Raw genomic sequence first — 21,975 nt, forward strand, 5'->3', positions numbered from 1 at the left:
ACCGTGAGATCATGACCTGAGCTGAAGTAGGACCGACTGAGCCATCCAGGCGCCCCTGGACGTCTATATTTGATGAGGCTTTGAGATGTCTTGGTGAGAATGTTCCATGAGCAGCTGTGTATTTATGTCTGGAGATCAGGCAGTTATATAAAATTGTTAGTCTTCAACAGATGAGAGGCATTTTAACCCTGTGGTTTCCTTGAATGGAAATATTTCGATTTGATTTTTTTTTTTAAGTAGGCTCCATGCCATGAATTTGCACTCACGACCCTGAGATCAAGACCTGACCTGAGATCAAGAGTCTGACACCGAACCGACTGAGCCACAGACGCCCCACAAATTAACTTCTTTTTTTCTATTGAAGTAGAATTGACATACATTATGGTAGTTATAGGTATACAACATAATGCTTCAAATTTGTATATATTGCAAAATGATCACTATGATAAATCTAGTTAATATCTGTCACCATACATAGTTACAGATTTTTTTTCTTGTGATGAGAAATTTTAGGATGTACTCTTTTAGCAACTTTCAAGTATGCAGTACAATATTCACAACTATAGTCCCCATGCTATACTCAATACTGTATATCCCCATGACTTACTCATTTTATAACTAGAAGTTTGTACCATTTGACCCCCTTCACCCTTTCAGCCACCCTCCCATCCCTGCTTCTGGCAACCACCAGTCTGTTCTTTCTATTTTTGAGCTTGGTTTCATGTTTGCTTTTGTTTTTTATTTTTTTTATTAAAATTTTTTTTAATGTTTATTCTTTTTTCTTAATTTTTATAAAATATTTTATTTAGTTTTGAGAGAGAGAGTGTAAGCTGGGGACAACAGAGAGAGAGAGAGCAGGGGAGGGGCAGAGAGGGAGACACAGATTCCAAAGCAGGCTCCAGGCTCTGAGCTGTCAGCACAGAGCTCGATGCAGGGCTCAAACTCATGAACCGCGAGATCATGACCTGAGCTGAAGTTGGACGCTTTAACTGATTGAGCCACCCAGGTGCTCCTGTTATGTTTTTTTTTTTTTAGATACCATATATAAGTGAGATTGTATGGTATTTGTCTTTCTCTCTCTGACTTGTTTTACTTAGTGTATTGTTGTCAGGATCCACCTATGTTGCCACAGATGGCAAGAATCCCTTCTTTTTTCTGGCTATTTTATGGTACATGTATTTCACATTTTCTTTACCCATTCATCCATTGATGGACACTTAGGCTTCTTCCTTCCTTTGGTTATGATAAATGATGCCACCATGAACCTAGGGGTCCATATTTCTTTCTAAGTTAGTGTTTTCATTTTCTTCAGAGAAATACCCAGAAGTAGAATGGCTGGATGGTATGGTAGTTCTATTTTTAATTCATCGAGGAATTTCCGTACTGTCTTCCGTAGTGGCTGCCTCAATTTATATTCCCACAAACAGTGCACAGAGGTTCCCTCTTCTCCACATCCTCATCAGTTCTTGTTATTTTTTGTCTTTTTGATCACAGCCATTCTAACCAGGTGTGTTTTTGTTTCTTTGTTTGTTTTGAAGTTTATTCATTTTAAGAGAAACAGAGAGAATGCGAGCAGGGGCGGGGCAGAAAGAGAGGGAGACAGAGAACCCCAAGCAGGCTTTGCGCTGTCAGCACAGAGCCCGATGCGGGGTTCAAACCTACAAAACCATGAGATCATGACCTGAACCAAAACTGAGATCCCGACGCTTAACTGACTGAGCCACCCAGGAGCCCCATGGCTATCAGTTCTTAATTTAATTTTATTCAGTCTAGTTTTTAAACAAAATTTTCTTCATCAGTCAGTTTATACATACTTTTGCAACTTGTATTTCTACGAGTTCCAGTCTCCTGGATTGAGTTTTGCAGCTCTCCATTATGTCAAGCAGAGCTGACTTTTCCAAGAGTTTTAAGGCAATCATAAATTTTACCCTGCAGGTTTACCTATCAGTTTTATTTTCCATTGTTGGGTGGAGCCGTCATAGTTTGTCTACATTTCTTAAGGAATCCAGAAGAAATTTTGGAGCAGCTTTGGGAATAAGACAGAAATGGAGAGAGAGATAGGAAAGAATAGTTGAGGAAGGGGCATCTGCGTGGTTCAGTCAGTTTAGCGGTTAAGCATCTGACTCTATTTTGGCTCAGGTCATGATCTCACAGGTTCATGGGATGGAGCCCTGTGTCTTGGGATTCTCTCTCTCCCTCTCTCTCTTTCTCTCAAAATAAATAAATAAACATTACAAGAAAAGAATAGTTGAGGAACACTAGGAGAGAGGGAGAAGGAGAGGGGAGAGAGGGAAGGAGAGGGGAGAAGGAGGGACCAAGGGGAAGGGCAGAGAGAGAGAGGGAGGGAGGAAGGGTCAGGGAGGAGAGGAGGTGAGCAGGCTGAGGGGACCCCCAGTACAGCAGGTCAGAATACCCTTGGGGTTTAAGTAGGCAGGATAAAAAAAAAATGTCCTGCTTTAGTCCTCAGCCTACAGATGGTCACTGAAGCCCCGAATGAGATCGTCAGGAGAGAGAACCAAGCTCAAGGTTAAGGCTGAAGGGACTGCCCCTCGTGAAGGCAGGTCAAGGAGGATGAGGACCCAGCCAGGTGGGCAGAAAGGGGAGGAGGAAACCTGGTGCAGACCCCACTCGCACAACACCCAGCCTGCCCACTAGCCCTGCACAACATTCAGCCTGCCCACCAGCCCCGTCCAGCAAAGGTGATCAGAGTGATGGGGGAACCATCTTCCTAAGCAGGGGGAGGGAAGGCAGACAGTGCCAGGCTGTGCTGCAGGAAGAGGCCCTGGGGAAAGGAAGGTTCCCCTATTCCTCCTCCTCTCCATGGACTCAGTCTCCTTGCCACTCCAGAGCCCAGCCTGAGGGTCACCCTGCAACAATGGCCTGGGGCAAGGAGGTGGGGGCGGGGGAGTGGGGGTTGCTGACATCTGGGATTCAACTGGCTCTTTCATCCTGGACGGTGGCCTGGGTTAAAAGGGCCCAGCAGCCCTCACCAGGTACCCAAGGGAGGCGCTGCTGCCCTGACCTTTGCTGGACACCTTACAGCACTGCTGCCCACGTGTCAGGTTCTTTGCCATAGGACCCCAGTCCCGGGTGGCCAGGTTTATTTTGCAAATAAAATTACAGAATACCTTCTGAATTGGAACCTCAGATGAACAAGGAGTTATTTTTTTGTATCATTTTTTGAAACTAAAAAGATTTTCATGGGGTGCCTGAGTGGCTCAGTTGGTTAAGCATCTGACTTCAGCTCAGGTCATGATCTTATGATTTGTGGGTTCGAGCCCCGCATCAGGCTCTTTGCTGGCAGTTTGTAACCTGTTTCAGATTCTCTCTCTCTCCTCTCTCTCTGCCCCTCCCCTGCTCACTCTTTCTCTCTCTCAAAATAAATTAATTATTTTTAAAAAATGAATAGGGGAGCCTGGGTGGCTCAGTCAGTTAACTGTTTGCTTTCAGCTCAGGTCATGATCTCACAGTTTGTGAGTTTGAGCCCTGTGTCGGCCTCTGTGCTGACAGCTCAGAGCCTGAAGCCTGCTTTGGATTCTGTGTCTCCCTATCTGCCTCTGCCCCTCTCCTGCTTGTGCTCTGTCTCTCCCTCTCTCTCAAAAACAAATAAACATTTTTAAAAAACTAAAAAACTGAACAAACATTTACTTTAAAAATTATTTATTTATTTGCTTTTAATTTTTAGGGGCGCCTGGGTGGCTCAGTCAGTTAACCGTTTGCTTTCGGCTCAGGTCATGATCTCACAGTTTGTGAGTTTGAGCACTATGTCAGGCTCTGTGCTGACAGCTCAGAGCCTGGAGCCTGCTTCAGATTCTGTGACTCCTTCTCTCTTTGCCCCTTCCCCTCTTGTGCTCTGTCTCTCAAAATATAAATAATAAAACAAATTTTTTATTTATCTGAAATTCAGATTTTTTAAAATATGTATTTTTGAGGGTGAGAGAGAGAGAGAGCGTGCAAGCGGAGGAGGGGCAGAGAGAGAGGGAGACACAGAATCCAAAGCAGGCTCCAGGCTATGAGCTTTCAGCACCGAGCCCAATGAGGGGCTTGAACTCACGAACCCAAACCCACCAACCATGAGATCATGACCTGAGCCAAAGTCGGATGCTTAACTGACAGAACCACCCAGGCACCCAATCTGAAATTCAGATTTAACTGGGGGGTTTCTCTATTTTGTCCAGCAACCTTACCCCTCTCCGAGCTCTCCTTTCCTTTTTATCCCACCCCTGACTCAGACCCAGGTCAACAACTGCGTCCCTGCCTCCACTGTGGACCCCTCCAGGCCATTTTCCCCACCAGTCACCAGCATCACTGGGCCAGTGCCTAGCTCTGATCTTGCCACCTAAAACCCTGCCCGGAGGCTGCAAACTGAAGCCCATGAACACGTTTTGTTTGGGGGTGGTAGTGTTTGCAATCTGGAAATTTCACTATAAAGACTGGGTTTCTGGCTTCTCAAAGCAATGTGAAGCTATGGCAGCCTTGTATCCACCTTGGCTCCATTGCTAGGAGCTGAGAGTGCCTGTCCTTTTTGATGTGGAAAATGTCGGGGTTTGGAGCCCATGGACAAGGAAGAATTCTTCTTTTTTTAAAATATGTATTTTTTTTAATGTTTATCTTATCCATTATGAGAGAGAGAGAGAGAGAGAGAGAGAAAGCAGGAGAGAGACAGAGTGAGGGAGACAGAGAATCCAAAGTAGGCTCCGTGCTGTCAGCACGGAGCCCTATGCAGGGCTTGAACCCACGAACTGTGAGATTGTGACCTGAGCCAAAAATCAAGAGTCAGGAGCCCACGAACTGAACCACCCACCTGCTCCCCAAGAAAGAATTCTTGAGACGTCTTCGGTGCATAAAGGTGGGTTTGTTTTTTTTTTTTTTTTTTTTTTTTTAATGTTTGTTTATTTCTGAGACAGAGAGAGACAGAGCATGAGTGGGGGAGGGGCAGAGAGAGAGGGGGACACAGAATCTGAAGCAGGCTCTAGGCTCTGAGCTATCAGCACAGAGCCCAACACGGGGCTCGAACTCACAGACTGCGAGATCATGACTGAGCCGAAGCCGGACGCTTAACCGACTGAGCCACCCAGGCGCCCCACATAAAGGTGGTTTTACTAAAGCACAGGGACAGGACCCGTGGGCAGAAAGAGCTGCATGGGAGTTGTGACAGGTAACTGATTATATAGTTTCAAGTTGGGGGAGAGGGTCAGGCATAGGGTACGTCTGTAAGGAATTTTCGAAACAAGGTTTCCAGGACCTTGAGGGGCTAGCTGCTGTTACGAAAAGGTCATTGGTTACTGTTAGGAAAAGGTCAGTAAAACCTCAGTCATGAGACCCTTCAGATGTCTATCTGGGTCATATGCTTGGGGGATGATTTTTAACACATATCTTGGTGGGTAGAGAGAAAGGAAGTTTCCAAAGGAATTTCTATACATTAAAGGAGACTTACAAGACCCTGAAGGTCAGGATGATATTAAGTTCAGATTGCCTTTTGCCCTTAGCAAAGTGTCACCATTGAGGCAGCTGAGCTCCTAGAGAAATGTCACTTTGCCTGTCCCAAGGACTTGTCAGTGGGCTATAGACAGCAAGGAAATTTAATTTTTCATTTGCTTTTGTTTCCCACATCACTTTTTTGAAGACGTCAGTCTCCACTTCTCCTGGATCCCCTAAATCTCACTCATGTCCATAACCTGGCCTTGTCCTCTTTGAGCTTTTGACCACTGACCTGCTGAGGTCACAGTTCCCAGCTTGACACTCAAGACCTTTCCCAGTCAGGTTGATGTGGGGAACAAAGGCAAAAGAAAAAAATTAAGGGCTCCTGGGTGGCTCAGTCAGATGAGTGTCCCACTCTTAATCTCATAGTTCAGGAGATCGAGCCCTGAGTCAGGCTCTGTATTGACAGTGTGAAGCCTGCTTGGGATTCTCTCTCTCCCCTCTCTCTGCCTCTCCCCTGCCTGTGCTTGCTCCCTCTCTTTTTTTCTCTGTCTCAAATAAACCTAAAAAAAATAAATAAATAAGTTTCCTTATTGCCTGACAACCCAGTGCCACATCCTTGAAACAGTAGAGTGACCTTCCTCTAAGAACTCAGCCACCTTAATAGTGACACTTTGCTAAGGGCAAAAGGCAATCTGAACTTAACATCATCCTGACCTCCAGGGTCCTGTAAGTCTACCTTAACATATAGAAATTCCTTTGGAAACTTCCTTTCTCTCTACCCACCAAGATATGTGTTAAAAATCATCCCCCAAGCATATGACCCAGATAGACATCTGAAGGGTCTCATGACTGAGGTTTTACTGACCTTTTCCTAACAGTAACCAATGACCTTTTCGTAACAGCAGCTAGCCCCTCAAGGTCCTGGAAACCTTGTTTCGAAAATTCCTTACAGACGTACCCTATGCCTGACCCTCTCCCAACTTGAAACTATATAATCAGTTACCTGTCACAACCCCCATGCAGCTCTTTCTGCCCACGGGTCCTGTCCCTGTGCTTTAGGAAAACCACCTTTGTACACCGAAGATGTCTCAAGAATTCTTTCTTGGCTGTTGGCTCCGAACCCCAACATTTCCACATCAAAATGACCTCTCTTCCACCTTCTTTCTCTATTCTGTTCCTTTCCTCACCTTCCTTTCCGAGCTCACTGGCACGCTGGATGGCTCCTTTGCATGTCCCATGCATCTGGACACTAAAGGGGTGCAAAATATATCACCCCTGGCGCACTTGCGTGGCTCAATTGGTTAAGCGTCTGACTTTGGCCTAAATCATGATCTCACCGTTCCCGAGTTCAAGCCCTGTGTGGGGTTCTGTGCTGACAGCTCAGAGCCCGGAGCCCGCTTCAGACTCTGTCTGTCTCTCTCTCTGCCTCTCTCCTGCTCGCACTCTGTCTCTCTCACTCAAAAATAAACATTAAAAAAATTAAAAAAAAAAATATATATATATATCATCCCAAATGTGCCTTTTTGGCATATTATTTTATGCTGGCCATTTTTTAAAAGCTGATTATTTTTAAAAAACAGCAGACACTGGCAAAACTAAATAGTTACCCATTTGACATTTACATTTATAAAGGAAATCTTCATTTGTTAGGGTGTCTCCCCTTAAGTACCAAAAAGAGGAAGATACCTAAATCTTTAGAATCTTCAGTCAGTGGCTAAGGCCCGGATTTAAATCTGCATAACAACTTTACTCTTGCTTCCTGTGCTTTTCCGTTAACTTCCCATAACTGACTCCCACCACCAACATCCTTTGCCTCTGGCTGAAGATGGTATTTAAGATGATGAGCTTGGGCCATGGTGGGGTCGGCAGTGTTACTCAATTTTCCCGGGTCTCCCCCTTGTGCACAGGAGTTATTAAACTTAAACAAAAAAAAGTTACTAAACTTTTGTATGCTTTTCTCCTGTGAATCGGTCTTACATCAATTTAATTATTAGACCAGGCAAAGAACGTAGAAGGGAAGAAGCAAACTTTTGCACCCCTACACCACACTGTCCCTGCCCCCGCTGGCCCACCCCTAGCTAGTGGGTGATTCTCCTCCCTGTGGTCACACCCTGCTCATTCATCCAGGATCATATGAACATCGCCCATGAGACCCTCTCTGCAATCTCTCCACTGGACAGTGTTCCCTGCTCACTTCTTTGGCCACCCACAAAACTATATGTTACCAGCTATGTCCTTGGTGCACACACGCAGATGGATTCCCAGGGAGGCGTGTCCACTCTGCAGATGCTGAGGAAATGACAAGGAAAATTACCCTGGGGAGCTCCCAGGTGAATGAGGGCAGAGCTCCTGGGGAGGAGAGGCCCCTGAGCTAGGCCGTGGGCGGGGCTGAGAACAGGTTCCCCTACTGGGAAAACATTTGGCTGCCTATCCCTTGGCAGAGGCGTTTCCAGGACTGAGGGAGCTAAGGCACCCAGTCTGAGGGGGTGTGGCCCACCTTGAGCCTGTGGGTGCCTTCCTTCCTGGGAAAGGAAGTGAGTGGGGAGGGAAAGGGAGTGGAGCCAGATCCCTAACTGTCCCCAAGGCCAGGTTCAAAGTGGTAGACTAGCATAAGTAGTGGGAAAACAGTGGAATTTTTAGAGCAAAGAAAGATCATGACCTGAGCCAAAGTTGGATGCTCAACTGAACCATCCAGGTGCCCCGATTTTTAAAATTAATTTATTTTATTTTATTTATTTTGAGAGAGAGAGAGTAAGAAGGGGAGGGGCAGAGAGAGAGGGAGAGAGAGAGAATCCCAAGCAGGCTCCACACTGTCAGTGTAGTGTCCGATGCAGGGCTCGAGCTCACGAACCGTGAGACTGTGACCTGAGCCGAAATCAAGAGTTGGACACTCAACCTACTGAGCCACACAGTCGCCCCAAGGCAAAAAAGTTCTGTAATGAGTTACTAGAATATAAGACCCATGAGGGGCAGGGATTCTGGTCAACTTGTTTTCAGAACAGCTGGTGACTACTGAATAAATAATTGTGTAATGCACAAATGAGTGAGTGGGCGAATGAATGTGGTACAGAAAGGGATGGGCAGAGTCCAGGAAGGGACGTGAGGAGGTGTGGAAATACCAGGTCCCAGGTGAGGGTCTAGAGAGAGGGCAGGTTGGGGACTGGGTGATGGCCCAGTGGCTGGAGATTTAGAGGTGACTTTACAGCGTTTACTTTGAGGATTGGCCCCATCTTTACAGGAACTCTGCACGGGGTCTGGCCCAGAGTAGCTGCTCTCGAAAACTATCTGTTGAACATTCTGGGTCTGCTCGAAGACAGAACCGCCTGGCTTGCCTTTGACTCCAGCATTCTGGAGGCTGGTCTGGAATTTCCTCCCCCGGAAACTCAGGCTTCTCACTGAAGTTCTTCCCAGTTTACTTAGAACCTTTGCAGACATTGCCTCATTTGATCCTTATCACAACCCTGACGGGTGGGAGCCATTAGCTCCATTTTACAGAAGCAGAGGTTGTGTGACTTCACCAGGTAAGACATGGCGGACGTGGATTCAGACCCAGGTCTGCCGGCCTCCAGATGCCGGGTTCTTTCATCATTTAGCTGGAAAGGTAAGAGGAGCCTATGTGAAAGAGTGTTAAGATGGCACGTGGAGTCAGTGCTAAGCGGGGGATTAATAGTAAGAGCTCCTGTTCATTGAGCATTTCCTGTGTATCTGGTACTGCTCCAAGTGCTTGACATGAGTCACCTCATTTTCTTTTCTTTTTTCTTTTCTTTTCTTTTCTTTTCTTTTCTTTTCTTTTCTTTTTTTTCTTTTTCTTTTTTTTTTTTATTTTTTAATATATGAAATTTACTGTCAAATTGGTTTCCATACAACACCCAGTGCTCATCCCAAAATGTGCCCTCCTCAATACCCATCACCCACCCTGCCCTCCCTCCCACCCCCCATCAACACTCAGTTTGTTCTCAGTTTTTAAGAGTCTCTTATGCTTTGGCTCTCTCCCACTCTAACCTCTTTTTTTTTTTTTTTTCCTTCCCCTCCCCCATGGGTTTCTGTTAAGTTTTTTCTTTTCTTTTCTCTTCTTTTCTTCCTTCCTTTTTAAAAAAAAATTTTTTTTTCTTAGAGCAAGCAGGGGAGGGGCAGAGAGAGAGAGAGAGAGAGAGAGAGAGAGAAATAATCCTGAACAGGCTCCACACTGTCAGCTGAGAGCCTGACGTGAGACCCGAACTCACAAACTGTGAGATCATGACCGGAGCCAAAATCAAGAGTCAGACACCCAACTGACTGAGCCACCCAGACGCTCCTCGCCTCATTTACTTCTTGAATGCTCTCTGGGTTTGGTCCGTCATTACTTCCTTATTACAGATGTGGTATTGGCAAAATATAAGGGCTTTTGTCACTTGGGCTGACACTACCAGGGAAAGCCTCAGGAGGAGTTAGGCCAAGCTGGGGCGAGACGTGGGTGGGTGAGGAGGAAGGCTCTCTGAGAGGAAGGACAGGTTAAGCAAAGGTATGGAGGAAAGGGCAGAAAGGACAGTTCTGTCACAAGATCAGAGAGGCCCAGGGGGCATGCTAGCTAAGTCTCTGGCCTGCCTGCTCTCTAGAAGGAGCCACACTTAGCTGAATGAAGTCTGGCCACAGCAGGTCCTAGGGCAGGGGCTTGGGTGAAGGGGGTTGTGAGAAATAAGCCCACTGACCCAGTCAAAGGAGGGACACAGAGACCCGGAGCACAGTGAAGTGAGGCTTTAATTAGCATTCTAGCAAGAGCAGGTGTCTGATGGACAGGCACACTCTGGGCGGTTACAGCAGACAGTTTATCTCCTAGCATGAATCCCCTCCCCTGCTTCTTCATTGGCCGAGGACTACCAGGCCTTACAGTCTTACAGTCTTTCCCTGACGGAGGTCATCTATGCCCATGGAAGGCAAAGTAGAAGGGACACATACTCTCTTTGCTAAAGCTCCCCCCCCCTCCCCCCACTGAGGTCACTTGCTTGGGCCTCACAGGCAGAGTTTACAATGCTTGATTTGCCTAAACGGGAGCATGTTTGGAGTAGGGGCCAGACAGGCTAGTGATTTGAAATCATGTCCAATGGAGCACTGGGGAATATTTACCCTGGGCGGGGGTGTGATCCTAACCTTCATGTTTATTTTAAATTTTATTATTTTTTAAAGTTTGTTTATTTGTGTGTGTATTTTTTTTTTTTTTTTTTTTTTTTTACCGTTTATTCATTTTTTATAGAGACAGAGTGCGAACAGGGGAGGAGCAGAGAGCGAGGAGTTTCCGGGCTTTGAGCTGTCAGCACAGAGCCCCATGCAGGGCTCGAACCTATGAACCTTGAGATCATGACCTGAGCAGAAGTTGGTTAAACTGACTGAGCCACCTAGGCGCCCCTATATGTATTTTTAATGTTTGTATTTTTGAGAGAAAGAGTGTGAGGCAGGGAGGGGCAGAGAGAGAGGGAGACACAGAATCCGAAGCAGGCTCCAGGCTCCAGGCTGTCAGCACAGAGCCTGATGCAGGGCTCGAACTCAAACTGTGAGATCATGATTGGACGTTTAACTGACTGAGCCATCCAGATGCCCCCTAAGTTTATTTATTTTTCAGAGAGATTGAGAGAGAGAGAGAGAGAGAGAAAGTATGTGGGGGAGGAGCAGAAAGAGAGGGGGCAGAGGTTCCAAAGCAGGCTCCTTGCTGACAGAAGAGAGCCCAATGTGGGGCTCGAACTCATGAAGAGTGAGATCATGACCTGAGCCACCCAGGCGCCCCCTAACCTTCAGGTTTAAAGGGCAAAGATGGGGTGGGGGAAGGTCGATTCTGTGATACCCCAGGAAAAAAAATCCAGGACCAGTGAAGTGTGTGTGAGGGAGGTAAAAAGGAGAGGCAACAGGGAGGCAGATTTCAGCTCCGCCCAAGGCTGTCTCTTCTGAACATCATAACTGTTTCAAGATGTAACAGATAATGTCAGGAAGTGGCCACCTCCCTGGCACGAAGGTGGGGGGCAGTGTTTAGGCTGAACCTGGGCAATGGCTTCTACCACTGTTCAGAGGGAATCCAAGTGCTGCGTGGGCAGGCCGAACTGCATGCCCTTTGTGGTTTCCTCCAGCCCTAGAGGGCTGGATTCTGTGCCCACAGACTGGATGCCAGGGTGAAGGAGCAGGAAGAGCTAAAAATGGCTTGTGCACTGCTGGCTTGGAAGCCTGCAAGGCGGTGGCAGCAGCTGCTGCAGGTACAAGCTGGGAACCGAGGATGAAACTGAGTAGCAGGAGGGGCAGAATGTTACCTTTTTGTGTGATGCTGCTTGAAAGGCAAGGACTGTAGAGGTCAGAGCAGTCGGGTCTTTTGACCTTTCCATGCCTCTCTGTGTCTTTCTTGGAAGAGTAGCCCTCAGACAGTGTTGTAAGAGGATTTAGATGGAAACACGCTGGTTGGAAGCAGCTGGATAAAGGTGAGCGCCTCCCCCCCACCCCACGCACTGCCCGAGAGTCTTTACCTTTCCTGGAGGGAGTGTGCACAAGGTTCCTGCCCAGGTGGCCAGAAGCCTGACTTACTGATTTCCATCAGCAAGAGGGAAAGTCATTTTATTTTATTTTATTTTATTTTATTTTATTTTATTTTATTTTATTTTATTTTATTTTATTTTATTATTTTATTTTATTAAAATAAATCACAATATCACAGTTCCCTTTCCCATCCTGGAAGTTCATTTACAGCAGCTTCCTCCAGGAAGCACTCCACACCCACTGTTCTGGCCTCCACCTTGTCTGTCTTGGATTGAGGGCTCAGCAGTCCAGGTTTGTGTCAGGGCATGAGGTGGCCCGGAGCTGGCAGGGCTCCTAGATGTCATCCAACAAGACTTTCCCTCTTGCAGATGGCCCAAATGTCTGTCAACTGACAAATGGATAAAGAGGTGGTATATATATATATATATATATATATATATATATATATATATATATATGAAGGAATATTACTCAGCGATGAAAAAGAATGAAATCTTGCTATTTGCAACAAAGTGGATGGAACTGGAGGGTATTATGCTAAGTGAAATAAGTCAGAGAAAGATATGCTATGATTTCACTCATACGTGGAATTTGAGACACTGAACAGAAGACACGGGGGCAAGGAAGGAAAAATAAGATAAAAACAGAGGGAGGCAAACCATAAGCGACTCAAATACAGAGGACAGAATTTGGATTGAGGGGGTTAAATGGGTGCATTAAGGAGGATGAGCACTGGGTGTCATACATAAGAGATGAATCACTGTGTTCTCCTGAAACCAAGACCACAGTGTATGTTAACTAATTTGAGAATAATAAATAAAATGAAATAATGAAATAAGATAAAAATAAAAACAGTGGGTGTGGAGGGCTTCCTGGAGGAGGCTGCTGTAAATGAACTTCCAGGATGGGAAAGGGAACTGTGATATTGTGATTTATTTATTTTTTTAAATTTATTCACTTAGAGAGAGGGAGGGAGAACAAGCAGGGGAGGGGCAGAGAGAGAAGGAGAGAGAATCCCAACTGGGGGCTCTTATCTCGCCAGCTGTGAGATCATGACCTGAATGGAAATCAAGATTGGCCGCACAACCTATTAGGCCACTCAGGTGTCCCTGTGATACTATGATTTATAACAAATAAGTACTTGGTCTTCATCCCAGTTTCTGGCACCCAGCTCCTAAAACCCTTGGAATTTCCGAAGTGGTGAGAGCGGCAAAAAGTGTCTTTTGTTATGTTAATGAGGTGACTTTGGGACCCCCCCCTCCCCCCCATGGGGACTGGTTGCCTGGAGAACAAACCACGTGATTAGAGGGTTGGAAATTTCAGGCTCACCCCCTGCATTGAGGGGAGGGGAGAGGGGCTGGAGGTTGAACTGATCTCACCAGTGGTGGGCGATTTAATCATACGTGCCTGTGCAGTAAAGCTCCATAAACACCCAAAAGCACAGGGTTCCGAGAGCTTCCGGGTTGGTGAGCACGTGGAGACTTGGGGAGAGTGGCACTCCTGGAGAGGGCCCGGAAGCCCCACGCGTCGTCCCTGTACCCTGCCAGATGCATATCTTCCATCTGGCTGTTTCTGAGTTACAGCCTTTATAATAAACTGGTAATCTAGTAAGTAAAGTGTTTCTCTAGGTTCTGGGAGCCGCTCTAGCAAATTAATAAAACCCGTGGGAGGAGGTCACTGGAACTTACCATCCATAGCCAGTCAGTCGGAAGCACAGTAACCTGGATTTGCGATTGGCATCTGAAGGGGTGAGGTGGGGTGGGACAGAGGGGTGGCAGTCTTGTAGGGCTGAGCCCTTAACCTGTGGCGTCTGATGGTCTCTCCAGGTAGACAGCATCAGAATTGAGTTGAATTGTCAGGACACCCAGCTGGTGCCGGAGAAACACTTGGGGGGTGGGGAAAACACCCGCGCATTGGAACTGGGGTGTAGAATTGGAGGAACACACTTCTCTGAGTTCCCCTCTTTTTCATAGTTTTGACATTGGATCGTGGAAATGTTTTACATATCCAAAAAAAGTAAAGTTAAACCAGAAAAGAGAAAAAAGCAAACCTGAACTGGAATACGAATAGAAAAAAAACAAACCTAATTATATATCAAATCAGTAACATTCCCGCACACACTGAAGAATCCTTGATTCCGGTACCCATTAACGGAGCATTCTCCAAGGATAAAAAGAACAGCTCTCAAACCCTGACCTTTGCTAAGGCTTGTTGTAGGAGTGGTTTGATGGCGTATTTCTGAAATAATTGTGTGTGTGCTGCAGGATACATGTACTTTCTTGCAGTTTTAAAGAAGGGTGTTATTTCCTTGAGCTCTCTGGGACTGCTTCTAGCAAAGCAAACATTTTAATAAGTAGACACTTAGCAACTGACCTGTCAGCACTTGGGATCCAGACGGGTTGTGAAACCAGACTCCACCCCCATCTCTGAGCGGTGATGAGTCACTGAGTGGACAGCGCCCCCTGCAGGACACTGTTGGCCACGAACGCGCCTTCCTTCAGCAGCCCTTGGATGTTAATTACAATTTTTCCAACACCAAAACTTGGTGGGGCCCTCTTCCTTCGCCTAGGTGTCACTGGAGGAGATCGACTGCATTCATAGAGTCTGTCTTTCCCATGATTCAGTTATGGACCAGTGGAAAGGGCGGAGTTTACGAAGTCGGACGGAACGAAGTTAATACAACACAAACGGAGGTCTTAACCGTGGAGATAATGAAAAGGTGAGGATGAATTCGGATATGGGAATGGAAAGAGGCTTTCCCAACGTGGGTTGGGTTATAAAATCAAGGGGACAGAGCGTGGGAAAAGGGGGGGACGACAGTCTGGAGCGGCCAGGATGAACAGGGCGGCAGCTCTTCCTTGACCGTCACTGTTCATCGGTTAATGGCTATGATGATCAGATGAAGCGCCTCTAAGCAGCAGGTGCGCGGGCAGACCTCCAAGGCGAGTGGTCAGCGGTGGGCCAGGCAAGGCCGTGTTAGTGTCCGGGTCTGCCAGACTCCAGAATTTGTGTTCGTTACCCCACTGGTTGCCGGTAGCAAAGAGGGTCAGGCACTCCAGGACTTCCCGCCAGGGTAGGGAGGAGGTGGAGCTTCCTGGGCTCTGAGCCATTCTCTGCCTTTTCTTCACCAGATCTCAGCTCGCAGGCAGGGAAGGGGGACTGAGCGACCCCCCTGGGATGACTGACAGCCTCCAGCCACCTCCCACGGACTCCCCATCTCCATTTCCTTGTGCCTGAAGCCCACAGCGATGCCCTTAAGCAGGTGGACAGCTGCGGCTCAGGGGCTGGCGTGGGGTAGGTGCACAGTTCACCGCCAGGTGGCCGAAGGCTCTAGTTCAGAGCCTTACCTTGTTAGTTCAGCAGCAACTGTGCACCAACCTACTCAACACCCGCAATGAATGACATTTGAAGCTCAGAACTGTGCCAGACTGAGGGGCGTGCATGTGAAATGCATCTGCGTGGCTCTCTCCTTTATTTACTGCTTACTACTTGCCAGTCACTGTGCTAAGCACTTGGCAAGTATAATGTGGAGAGTTTTGAATTGTGTCACTGTGATTTTTTTTTTCCCCTCCTGTCGTCCCTTGGCTGTGACCTCCCTGCCAAAGCCATCGTTTGCCTTGGTCTTGCTGTGGGAATGTAAAGCTTTTACTCCAGTTCAGATCTGAGAGCCAGCAGGTTTGGAAACAAGAAGGATTTTGTGAACTTTTTTAGTTCCCAGGCCTGGCAGATAAGCTCAGATGTCTTCAAACTAAGGGTACACAAACTTCTGGGGTGCACAGTCTTTCCAGGTGCAGGGGCTGGGAAAACCAGAAAACAGGTTTTACTAATTTATTGACTGATACACAGAATCTGAAAAAGAATCTTGTAAAAAAACAACTGATTAAGTTTTTATTTTATTTTTTAAAGTTTACTTATTTTGAGAGCAAGAAAGTGAGCAGGGGAGGGGCAGAGAGAGAAGGAGAGAGAGAGAATCCCAAGCAGGCTCTGCGCTGCCAGTGTGGGGCCTGATGCGGGGCTTGATCCCACCAACTGTGAGATCATGACCTGAGCTGAAATTAAGGGTCGGAAGCTCAACTGACTGAGCCACCCAGGTGCCCCTCCTTTTTTTTTTTCAAGTGAGGTATAATTTTTTTTTAACTGAGGTATAATTGACATATAACATTATATTAGTTTCAGGTGTACAACATCATGATTTGGTATTTGTATATATTATGAAATGATCATCACAATAAATCTAATTAACAGCCACTAACATACATAGTTGCAAACATATTTTTCTTGTGATGAAAACTTTTAAGATCTACTGTCTTCACCTCTCCTTTTGTCTAGAAATGCATTAGTCTCAGGGCACCTGGGTGGCTCAGCCGGTTAAGCAGCCGACTTTGGCTCAGGTTGTGATCTCAGAGTTTGTGAGTTTGAGCCCCGCACTGGGGCTTTGCACTGGCAGTGTGGAGCCTGCTTGGAATTCTCTCTCTCCCTCTCTCTCTCTGTCTCTCCCCTGATCACTCTCTCTGTCCCTCTCTCAAAATAAATAAATAAAAACTTAAAAAAAAAAAGAATCATCCTTAGTTAGGTGGGGACAGCAGGTGCCTCTGAACAGCAAGCATAGTGGAGGTTAGGGATGCTGAGCAGGGAGCACAGTCTCTGGGAATATCAACCTTTTCAGGACACATTGGCTGCAACTGACAGGTGATATTTCCATATTTCTTTTTTTTTTTTTTTTAAAGCTTATTTATTTATTTATCTTTACACTTGATGTGGAGTTCGAACTCATGACCCCAAGCTCAAGAGTCATGTGCTCTTCCAACTGAGCCAGCCAGGCACCCCAGTATTTCCATATTTCTTTCAGATTCTTTGTGGTATTCAAGAATGGAGTCTAACTTCTCATATCAAATCACATAAAGTATTCTGATTACAGTCTTCATCTTATAAAATGTTTCATAATCTATTTCTGTTATAAAAAAAAAAGACTGCTAGCACCACATCTATTAGTCTTTAGCAGTATATGCCTCAATAAAAGATGTTTTTTATGTTTAAAAATTATTCATCAAAATTTGTTTTTTCTGTTCTTTTGGTCAATTGTGTACTCATTCTGTTTGTACTGGTAATTCAATTCAGGAGACACGTTTAACACTTAGGACTTACGGTTGGTAGGGAATAAAGTAAACTTCAAAATTCCAGTTTATATACTTTTTTGGTTCTAGCCAAGTATGATAAAGTGGTCGATAAAAGACTTTAAAGCCTAAAAATACATCCCCTTATGGCAAAGATGTACAGAGGATGTGGAATGGAAACATGGATTTAAGGAGAAAAAGGAAAAAGTGTAAAATTTCCAAATGTTGGAGAAGAGCTTGCTGGTGGATTTAAAAACCTGAAGATAGCAGGGAAGAAAGTGTTTTAATGTTTAGATTCCACTGGATACATTTAGAAGACTTACATAACAGGGGCACCTGGGTGGCTCAGTCAGTTGAGCATCTGACTCTTGATCTCACTCAGTTCTTGATCTCAGGGTCATGAGTTCAAGCTCTGCATTGGGCTCCACGCTGGGTGTGACGCCTACTTTAAAAAAAAAAAAAAGACTTACATAATAGTTTTTTATGTTAAATATTAGTATTTCCATCAGGTGGGAAATTCCAACCCTTGTAATATTTTTAATGTTTTATTTATTTTTGAGAGAGCTAGACAGACAGAGCATGAGCCAAGAGAGGGACAGAAAGAGAGGGAGACACAGAATCTGAAGCAGGCTCCAGGCCCTGAGCTGTCAGCACAGAGTCTGATGCGGGGCTCGAACTTATGCACTGCAAGATTATGACCTGTGCTGAAGTCAGATGCCCAACTGACTAAGCCACCCAGGTGCCCCATGAGAATTTTTCAAATGTTTTTTTATTTTATTGTTACTAATTTTTGAGAGAGAGATTGAGGGGGCATGCAAGTAAGAGAGGGGCAGAAAGAGAGGAAGACAGAGGATCCGAAGCAGGCTCTGCACTGAGAGCTCAGAGTGTGATGTGGGGCTCGAACTCACGAACTGTGAGATCACAACATGAGCCGAAGTCAGACGCTTAACTGACTGAGCCACCCAGGGGCCCATCCCTTGCAATAATTTAAATTTTTAGTGACTATTGTAGATGTCATCTTCAAAATGTGCAAGGGTGTACACACGAGTTTTAAAAACTTCTTTTAGGGGCGATAGAAGTGGATCAGTCAGGATGCTCAAGGTATGCTGCATAACAAACAGTCGCAAAGCCTTCATGCCTTGTAACAGCAGCAGCTTCTCCCTCACACTAAACACCAGCTGTGGGTTGGTGGGGGGTTGGTGGGCGCCCTGAGTTGTGGTGGGGAGCAACATGTTTTGCTCTTGCTCCCATCATGAATAGTCACATGGCCAAGTCAACCACAGGGACAGGAAGTATAATCCTGCCACATGCTAGGAGGCAGAGAGCTGGAAATACATGATGAACAGCCTTAGTGGGGTTTTTTTGTTTGTTTTTTAAAGTGTATTTATTTATTTTTTAGTAATCTCTACACCCAATGTGGGGCTTGAACTCATTACCCAAGATTAAGAGTCACATGCTCTTCCAACTGAGCCACCAAGCACCCCTGTTTGTTTTTTAAATCTTTTTCTTTTTTCTCTTATTATTATTTTACTATTTTTAAAATTATTTTTAAATTAAAAAAACTACTTTTCTAATTTTTTTTTTTTGAAAGAGAGAGAATGAGAGTGGGAGGGACAGAGAGTGGGAAACAGAAGATCCAAGGCCGGGCTCCCCTCTGCCCGCACAGAACCCAATGCGGGGCTCGAATTCATGAACCCTGAGATCATGACCTGAGCCAAAGTTGGGTGCCTAGCCGACTGAACCACCCAGGCACCCCTATTATTTTTTTTAAAGTAATGTCTCTGCTCAATGTGGGGCTCGAACTCATGACCCTGAGATCAAGAGTCGCATGCTCTACTGACTGAGCCAGCCAGGTGCCCTGAACAGCCTCAGTTTGGAGACCAATGGACCAGATCATAAAGTTTCTTTCAGCATACAGAGTGATCCCACTAAGGCCCTGAGCAGAAGGGACTATGGCAGAAGGAGGCCCAGGATGTCCCTTCCTCCTGCCACCACAGAATGAGGGAAGGACAAGAGAGTCACAGGCACATATTCCGTTTGCTTCCTTTTCAGGGTGAAGCCACGATGGGAGAGGCCTGACAGATACATCCAGAGAGATTCAGGGGAGCAGTAGCAGGTGTCTGAGTCTGTTCGGGCTGCTGTGACAGAAAACCACAGACTGGGTGGTTTGTGAACAACAAATTGATTTCTCACAGCTCCGGAAGCTGGAAGTCTAAGATTAGGGTGTCAGCATGTTTGGGTTCTGGCGGGGGCCCTCCTCCAGGCTGCAGACGGCAGTCTTCTGGCTGTGTCCTCACGTGGCAGACAGGGCAGGGGAGCTCTCTGGGGTCTCTTTTATAAGGGCACAGATCCCATTCGTGGGAGCTCCACCTTCAGACCCGATTACTGCCCAAAGAGCCCACCTCCTAATTTCATCACATTGGAAGTTAGGATTTCAACATACGAATGGGGGTGGGGGAAGGGCACTAACATTCTGTCCCTAACACAAAGGCAGAAGAAAGCAGCTGGTAGAGGAGCCTGAGACAGGGTTCCTGGCTCCCCATGGCCTGGGGGAAGCATGCAGGGATCCAGAAGTTCCCACCCGCCTCCTGGGGAGAACATGAAGGGGCTGAGGGAACCAGTGGCCCAGCAGAGGTCTAGGATGGGGACAGACGGACTGCAAGATGCATATTCTTTATGGTCACAGGCAAATGGCTGGGCCCAGAGACATCAGTAGTGGCCCAAAGGTCCGATGGGACCAGTCATCCCCTAGCCATCACATGTCCACGGCCGGACCAAACCAGATTGACCCTCCACTGTAGGGGTCAGCATGGATCTGCACTGGATTCCTGGCCTTTCTCCCTATCACTCCCACATGTACCCAGGTGTCGTTTTGGAGAGGCACACAAGGACGGGGTGCCTTATCACATCCATCCAAATGACAGGAAGTTCATCTGAAAGAGATTGTCATTCAAGAGATTCTCAAACCATCCCTGATTCAAAAGTTATACGTGGAAGGGGACTTGGAAGAGACCGTTTTGGACCAGAGGAGATTGAGATGCCAAGCTCAAGTCTTGACAAGCCCCATGACTTGTGAAGGAGATGCACTTGACCCCATTTACTTTGCACATCTAAGCAGTGGTGCAGACAAATCTCAGCCATCCCCCACGCATATCACCCCAACACTCCTTGGGGTGAGAGCTGGTGTTCTCCCTCTTGTAGAGATGAGCAAAGAGACTTTGCGGGGGTGGCCGGTTTCCCAAGGACATGTGGTTATTGAATCCCGGGCTCTTCAGCTGCCCAGCCTGAGCATCTGAATTGCACCAGCCTCCCTCCCAATTCTCCAGTCCCTCAAAGATAGCTGTGGCTGCACCAGTCAGAAAGGCAAGCTTTCTGCCATCACAGGAAAACACTGCTTTATAGGCGCGCTGCTAATTTGTGAATATCAGAAGCCAGAGAGAAGGCACGTTTGGGCAAAATTGTTTTGTGCTGGTCTCTGCCTGTCTGTAACGAGGGTCGTGCTGGACTAGCCCTTGGGGTTCCTGATACGATTGCAAGACACATGGCTTCAGCAAAACCCAGGACACTTTGAAAAAAGAAAACAAGTTTTATTATAAGTCCTGGAGAGTACACGGCATACCTGGGACCACACAGCAAGGTCACAGGGAGAGTGAGAGCCTGGGGCTGTGCTTTGATTGGGGTCGAGAGTAGGAGCCTCAATTTCTTGGGTTCACTCTGTATTGGTGAATGTAGAACCTAAGAAGGGAGATTACAGCTCAGGAAGAAAGAACTAGTGGCCAAATCAAAGGTCTCTAAAACAAAAGAACTTCAGGGAGTACAGCCTGGCTCAGTATCTAGTGTGTGGCTGGTAATGGGTTTATTCAAGATAGCAGTCTTTGGAGTGCTTGCCTCGGCAATCAAATGCTTAAGTCAGGCACCTGCATGCATTGCAATTAAACACACACACACACACACACACACACACACACACACACAACCTTCAGGTGCTTATGCAGGGAGGAGGCAGCGGAGGAACAGGCTTCTAGATGAGGACTTCCAGGAGTAAGTTGGCACGATCCATGCGGTTCTGGCGCTGTCTGCTCAGGTGTAAGACATCAGGAACAGTTGGGGACAGACCTGCTCTTTGGTGTTCTGAGAAGTGGCCCACACAGGATAGAAGGCAGCGGGCTGGCCACAAACTGGTTTCATCAGATCCTTTGCCTGTGTCCTCCTCGCCCTGGGGTCTCAAACCTCACTCTCAATATCCCTGAAATGGAGGTTTTGGTCAAGCAGGAGGGTTGTGTGGCCTGCCCCAGAACAGGGCAAGTCCAATCTGCCTCCAGTCCACACTGTCTATGCCTCCAAATGTCCTGCTGTGACCAGAGGCTGAGTCACAGAGTGACCGGGTCTCCAAAACAGATGCTTGGGAGTTAGATCCAGTCATGCCCTGCTAGGCCCAAGCAGTGTCCTCTGGGGTGTTTTTACAGGAATTAGAGCTTCGGTCACCAGTACAGAAGCAGGGAGCATTTTTCCTGATCCCTTTCCCCAGTAGCCACCTCATGAGGTTTCTTTGTCCCCAACTTATTTTGAAAAAGTTCAATGGGTCAAGTTTTCCAAGAGCAAAGAAATTGTTTGGAAGATGCTTAGGTACAAAGTTGCTTTGGGAGGAAGTTTTCTCACTGCTGAGCCAAATGTCTGCCCTTCAGTAAAGACTGGCCCAATGTAAGGTTTGCAGGGGGCTGGGGCACCTGGGTGACTCAGATGGTTGAGCGACTGACTTGGGTTCAGATCATGATCTTGTGGTTCACGGGTCTGAGCCCACATCTGCCTCTCTGCTGTCAGTGTGGAGACTGCTTTGGATCCTCTGTCCCTCCCTCTCTCTGCACCTCTCCTGCTCATTCTCTCTCTCTCTCTCTCTCTCTCTCAAAAACAAATATTAAAAAAAAAAAAAGATTTGCGGGGGGCC

The 21,975-nt window shown here is 46.6% G+C and overlaps 1 long non-coding RNA gene across 1 annotated transcript in view; it reads left to right on the forward strand.

The window, feature by feature from the left end:
* The window catches only part of LOC102949406, a 28,297-nt gene extending 12,487 nt beyond the window's left edge, over positions 1-15,810 (forward strand). Inside the window, exons 2-3 of the long non-coding RNA XR_445158.3 lie at positions 14,486-14,635; positions 15,048-15,810. This is a non-coding gene — a long non-coding RNA (uncharacterized LOC102949406). The remainder of the gene's footprint in view (positions 1-14,485; positions 14,636-15,047) is intronic.
* The last annotated feature ends 6,165 nt before the right edge of the window (positions 15,811-21,975 follow it).

The sequence above is a fragment of the Panthera tigris genome, chromosome A1, assembly GCF_018350195.1.
Source record: "Panthera tigris isolate Pti1 chromosome A1, P.tigris_Pti1_mat1.1, whole genome shotgun sequence".
Classification (NCBI taxonomy): domain Eukaryota; kingdom Metazoa; phylum Chordata; class Mammalia; order Carnivora; family Felidae; genus Panthera; species Panthera tigris.